The sequence below is a fragment of the Arvicola amphibius genome, chromosome 13 (genome assembly GCF_903992535.2).
Source record: "Arvicola amphibius chromosome 13, mArvAmp1.2, whole genome shotgun sequence".
In the NCBI taxonomy this organism is placed as follows: Eukaryota; Metazoa; Chordata; class Mammalia; order Rodentia; family Cricetidae; genus Arvicola; species Arvicola amphibius.
The window spans coordinates 67,988,413-67,995,337 of record NC_052059.1 but is presented as its reverse complement, the minus strand read 5'-3'; the positions used below and the strand labels follow the sequence as shown (position 1 = coordinate 67,995,337).

Genomic DNA, 6,925 nt, shown 5'->3' with positions numbered 1-6,925 from the left:
GTGGAAGGAGGACTGCGCCTCGTCTTCCTGAAGGTTGAGAACAAAAAGAAGATGCACCTGGACTTTCCCCGGACCTCTTTGCGTTTTTAAAGTGTCGGGTGGAGTTGGGGTTCGTAAGCCGCGTTGTTTATTGAAAGTAGAAGTCACTTCTGCCTTTCTCCGTGGAAAACTTGTACCTTCCATAAGTGTTTACTACAGAAGGCACCTGTGGTGGTTCTTTAAGCTACCAAAAATTGCCCAAGCTTGTGTGACATCAACCCTGTCAAGTGTCCATGATGCTGGGCCCTGAGGGAGGTAAGGCTATGTGGTCAAGGTCCGTGGCCTACCCTGGTCCTGCTCAATTGAGGACGTACAAAACTTCCTCTCTGACTGCACAATTCATGATGGGGTCGCAGGTGTTTATTTCATTTATACTAGAGAATGCAGGCAGAGTGGTGAGGCTTTTGTTGAACTTGAGTCAGAAGATGGTGTAAAATTGGCTCTGAAAAAAGAGAGGGAAAGCATGGGACACCGATATACTGAGGTGTTCAAGTCACACAGAACCGAGATGGATTGGGTGTTGAAGCACAGTGGTCCAAACAGCGCCGACAGTGCCAATGATGGCTTTGTGAGGCTTCGGGGACTCCCGTTTGGATGCACAAAGGAAGAAATTGTTCAGTTCTTCTCAGGGTTGGAAATCGTGCCAAACGGGATCACATTACCTGTGGACCCGGAGGGCAGGATTACAGGGGAGGCCTTCGTTCAGTTTGCCTCACAAGAGTTAGCTGAGAAAGCTCTAGGGAAGCACAAGGAGAGAATAGGGCACAGGTACATCGAGGTGTTCAAGAGCAGTCAGGAGGAAGTTAGGTCATACTCAGATCCACCTCTGAAGTTCATGTCTGTGCAGAGGCCTGGGCCCTATGACCGGCCTGGCACAGCCCGGAGGTACATTGGCATTGTAAAACAGGCAGGCTTGGATAGGATGAGGTCTGGTGCCTATAGTGCAGGCTATGGGGGCTATGAAGAATACAGTGGCCTCAGTGATGGCTATGGCTTCACCACTGACCTCTTTGGGAGAGACCTCAGCTACTGTCTCTCAGGAATGTATGACCACAGATACGGAGACAGCGAGTTCACAGTGCAGAGCACCACCGGCCACTGCGTCCACATGAGAGGGCTGCCCTACAAAGCAACGGAGAACGACATTTACAACTTCTTCTCTCAACTCAACCCTGTGAGAGTTCATATTGAGATTGGTCCCGATGGAAGAGTGACGGGAGAAGCTGATGTTGAGTTTGCCACCCATGAAGAAGCAGTGGCAGCTATGTCGAAGGACAGGGCCAACATGCAGCACAGATACATAGAACTCTTTCTGAATTCAACAACAGGGGCTAGCAACGGGGCTTATAGCAGCCAGGTGATGCAGGGAATGGGAGTGTCAGCTGCCCAGGCCACTTACAGTGGCCTGGAGAGCCAGTCAGTGAGTGGCTGTTAAGGGGCCGGCTACAGCGGTCAAAACAGCATGGGTGGATATGATTAGTGTTGTAGAAGCGTTTGAGTTATTTCAATCAAAAATTTCACAGGCAGCCAATAGGCAGTCAAGAGCAGTTTATAACTCTAGCGGAAGCTGGGGGACCCACTTTGCACCATGAGTTTGTGAAAATCTGGATTAAAAAATTACCTCTTCAGTGTTTCTCATGCAAACTTTTTTTCTAGCATGTAATATTGAGTAAACTAAAACTATTTTCTTCCGCTTTTCTCAATTAACATTTTTGGTAGTATACTTAAGAGTGATGTTATCTGAGTTAAGTAGTTTTAAGTATGTTGAGTGGATCTTCAAGCACACCACAGTGAACACACTGGGGGACATGTACTTTTCTGGTGAACTCAAAGGTGCTAGATCCCTGATGCAAAGAGAAGCATTTCTCATGTTCATTCTAGTTTATATTTTCATTTAAATCTTTATGTTAAGTTTAAGCTTTTTAAAAGTTAGTTTTGAGAATTGAGACACAATACTAATACTGTAGGAATTGGTGAGGCCTTGACTTAAAGCTTTCTTTGTACTATGATTTCCTTTTGGGTGTATTTTGCTAAGTGAAACTTGTTAAATTTTTGTTAACTAAATTTTTTTCTTAAAATAAAGACTTTTTCACAATGAAAAAAAAAGAAATGCAGATGACAAACAAAAAGGTAGACAAAATAAATAAATCTCTCAAAGATACCCAAGAAAAACAAGAAAAATAAGAAAAAGCAATCAAACAGGTAAGGGAAACAGTACAAGACCTGATAAATGAAATGGAGGTAATGAAGAAAACACAATCTGAGGGAAGACTGGAAATGGAAACTCTGAGTAAACGAACAGAAACTTCAGAGACAAGTATTTCCAACTGAATACAAGAGATGGAAGAAAGAATCTCGGACTCTGAAGATACTATAGAGGAAATAAACTCACAGATTAAAGAACTAAACAAATCTAACAAATTCTTAACACAAAACATTCAGGAAATCTGGGACACCATGAAAAGACCAAAGCTAAGAATAATTGGGGTAGAAGAAGGAGAAGAATTACAACTCAAAGGCCCAGAAAACATATTCAACAAAATTATAGAAGAAAACTTCCCCAAACTAAAGAAGGATGTTCCTATGAAGGTACAAGAAGCCTACAGAACACCAAATAGACTGGATCAAAAGAAAGCATCCCCACGCCATATAATAATCAAAACACAAAACATACAAAATAAAGAACAGACATTAAGAGCTGGAAAGGAAAAAGGTCAAGTAACATATAAAGGGAAACCTATCAGAATTACGCCTGATTTCTCAATGGAAACCATGAAAGCCAGAAGAGCTTGGATAGATGTGCTACAGACACTAAGGGAACATGGATGCAAGCCTAGACTACTATACCCAGCAAAGCTTGCATTCACCAGCGATGGAGAAAACAAGATATTCCAGGACAACAAAACAGATTTAAACAATATGTAGCCACAAATCCAGCCTTGCAGAAAGTAATAGAAGGAAAATCACAAACCAAGGAGTCCAACAATGCCCACAATAACTCAGGCATCTAACGACCCTTCACCAGCACAACCAGAAGAAGGGAAACACACAAACTCTACTACAAAAAAATGACTGGAGTTAACAACCACTGGTCATTAATATCACTTAATATCAATGGATTCAATTCACCTATAAAAAGGCACAAGCTAAGAGATTGGATACGAAAACAGGATCCAACATTCTGTTGTTTATAAGAAACATACCTCAACCACAAAGACAGACATCTACTCAGAGTAAAGGGTTGGGAAAAGGTTTATCAAGCAAATGTCCTAAGAAACAAGCCGGTGTGGCCATACTAATTTCTAACAAAGTTGACTTCAAACTAAAATCAATCAGAAGAGATGGAAAGGGACACTTTATACTCATAACAGGAAAAATCCTTCAGAATGAAGTCTCAATCCTGAATATCTATGCCCCTAATATAAAAGCTCGCACTTATGTAAAAGAAACACTTCTAGAACTCAAGGCAGCCATCAAACCGCACACACTAATAGTAGGACACTTCAACACTCCTCTCTCACCAATGGACAGGTCAATCAGACAGAAACCTAACAGAGAATTGAAAGACTTAAGGGAGGCAATGAACCAAATGGACTTAACAGACATCTATAGAACATTCCACCCAAATAGGAAAGAATATACCTTCTTCTCTGCGGCTCATGGAACCTTTTCGAAAATTGACCATATACTTGGTAACAAAGCAAACTTCCACAGTTACAAAAAAATATTAGTAACCACCTGTGTCTTATCTGATCACCATGGATTAAAATTAGAAATCAACAACAATGCTACCCCCAGAAAGCCCACAAACTCATGGAAACTGAACAGTCAACTACTGAACCACACCTGGGTCAAGGAAGAAATAAAGAAAGAAATTAAAGTCTTTCTTGAATTTAATGAAAACAAAGACACAACATACTCAAACCTAGGGGACACAATGAAAGCAGTGCTAAGAGGAAAGTTCATAGCACTAAGTGCCCACTTAAAGAAAACGGAGAAAGCACTCATTGGTGACTTAACAGCACACCTTAAAGCTCTGGAAAAAAAAGAAGCAGAATCACCTAGGAGAAGTAGAAGACTGGAAATAATCAAACTGAGGGCAGAAATCAACAAAATAGAAACACAGAAAACAATTCAAAGAATCAATGAAACAAAAAGCTGGTTCTTGGAGAAAATCAACAAGGTTGACAAACCCTTAGCCAAACTAATCAAACAGCAGAGAGAGAACAAGCAAATGAATAAGATCAGAAATGAAAAGGGGGGCATAACCACAGACACAGAGGAAATTCAGAGAATCATTAGATCTTACTACAAAAGCCTCTATGCCACAAAATTGGAAAATGTAAAAGAAATGGACAGTTTTTTAGATAAGTACCACATACCAAAGTTAAACCAGGACCAGGTAAATGCTCTAAATAGTCCTGTTAGTCCCGAAGAATTAGAAATTGTTATCAGATACCTCCCTACCAAAAAGAGCCCAGGACCAGATGGTTTCAATGTGGAATTCTACCAGAACTTCCAAGAAGACCTAATACCTATACTCCTTAAGGTATTTCATAATATAGAAACTCAAGATCACTGCCAAATTCCTTCTATGAAGCTACAGTTACCCTGATACCTAAACCACACAAAGACTCAACCAAGAAAAGAATTAACGGCCAATCTCACTCATGAACATTGACGCAAAAATTCTCAATAAAATACTGGCAAACCGAATCCAAGAACACATTAGAAAAATTATCCACTACGATCAAGTAGGCTTCATCCCAGAGATACAGAACTGGTTCAACATACGAAAACCTATCAATGTAATCCATCATATAAATAAACTGAAGGAAAAAAAAACCATATGGTCATCTCATTAGATGCTGAAAAAGCATTTGACAAAATTCAGCACCCTTTTATGATAAAGGTCTTGGAAAGATTAGGGATACAAGGGTCATTCCTAAATATAATAAAAGCTATTTACAGCAAGCCGACAGCTAACATCAAATTAAACGGAGAGAAACTCAAGGCTATCCCACTAAATTCAGGAACATGACAAGGCTGTCCACTCTCTCCTTATCTCTTCAATATAGTGCTTGAGGTTCTAGCAATAGCAATAAGACAACATAAGGGAATCAAGGGGATTCGATTTGGAAAGGAAGAAGTTAAACTTTTGTTATTTGCAGATGATATGATAGTGTACATAAGTGACCCCAAAAACTCCACCAAAGAACTCCTACAGCTGATAAACTCCTTCAGTAACGTGGCAGGTTACAAGATCAACTCCAAAAAATCAGTCGCCCTCCTATACACAAAGGATAAGGAAGCAGAGAGGGAAATCAGAGAAGTATCACCTTTCACAATAGCCACAAATAGCAGATATCTGGGAGTAACTCTAACCAAGGAAGTGAAGGATTTATTTGACAAGAACTTTAAGTCTTTGAAGAAAGAAATTGAAGAGGATACCAGAAAATGGAAGGATCTCCCTTGCTCGTGGATTGGGAGGATCAACATAGTAAAAATGGCAATTCTACCAAAAGCAATCTATAGATTCAATGCAATCCCCATCAAGGTCCCATCAAAATTCTTCACAGATATTGAGAGGACAATAATCAACTTTATATGGAAAAACAAGAAACCCAGGATAGCCAAAACAATCTTATACAATAAAGGTACTTCTGGAGGCATTACCATCCCTGACTTCAAATTCTATTACAGAGCTACAGTATTGAAAACAACTTGGTATTGGCATAAAAACAGAGAAGTCGACCAATGGAATCGTATAGAAGACCTGGATCTTAAACCAGAAACCTATGAACACCTGATTTTTGATAAAGGAGCCAAAAGTACACAATTGAAGAAAGAGGGCATCTTCAAAAATGGTGCTGGCATAACTGGATATCAACCTGTAGAAGAATGAAAGTAGATCCATATCTATCACCATGCACAAAACTCAAGTCCAAATGGATTAACGACCTCAATATTAATCTGAACACACTGAGCTTGATAGAGGAGAAAGTGGGAAGTACTCTACAACAAATGGGCACAGGAGATTGTTTCCTATGTATAACCCCAACTGCACAGACATTAAGGGCAACATTGAATAAATGGGACCTCCTGAAGCTGAGCAGCTTCTGTAAAGCAAAGACACTGTCACTAAGACACAAAGGCAGCCTACTGACTGGGAAAAGATCTTCACCAACCCTGTAACTGACAAACATCTGATCTCTAAAATATATAAGGAACTCAAGAGACTAGACTTTAAAAAGCTAATTAACCCAATTAAATAATGGGGCGCTGAACTGAACAGAGAATTCTCAACAGAAGAAGTTCAAATGGCCAAAAGACTCTTAAGGTCACGCTCAACCTCTTTAGATATCAGGGAAACGCAAAACAAAACAACTTTGAGATACCATCTTACACCTGTCAGATTTGCTAAAATCAAAAACACCAATAATAACCTTTGCTGGAGAGGTTGTGGGGTAAGGGGTACACTCATCCATTGCTGGTGGGAATGCAAACTTGTGCAAACCACTTTGGAAAGCAGTGTGGCGGTTTCTCAGGAAATTCGGGATCAACCTACCCCAGGACCCAGCAATTCCACTCTTGGGAATATACCCAAGAGATGCCCAATCATACTACAAAAGCATTTGTTCAACTATGTTCATAGCAGCATTATTTGTAATAGCCAGATCCTGGAAACAACCTAGATGCCCTTCAGTGGAAGAATGAATGGAGAAACTGTGGAATATATATATGTTAGAATACTACTCAGCGGTAAAAAACAATGACATCTTGAATTTTGCATGCAAATGGATGGAAATAGAAAACACTATTCTGAGTGAGGTAACCCAGACCCAAAAAGATGAACATGGGATGTCCTCACTCATAATCGGTTTCT

At 40.1% G+C, this 6,925-nt stretch overlaps 1 pseudogene; it reads left to right on the top strand.

The window, feature by feature from the left end:
• Nucleotides 1–272: 272 nt before the first annotated feature.
• LOC119800139 lies at nucleotides 273–1,588 on the top strand (annotated as a pseudogene).
• The last annotated feature ends 5,337 nt before the right edge of the window (nucleotides 1,589–6,925 follow it).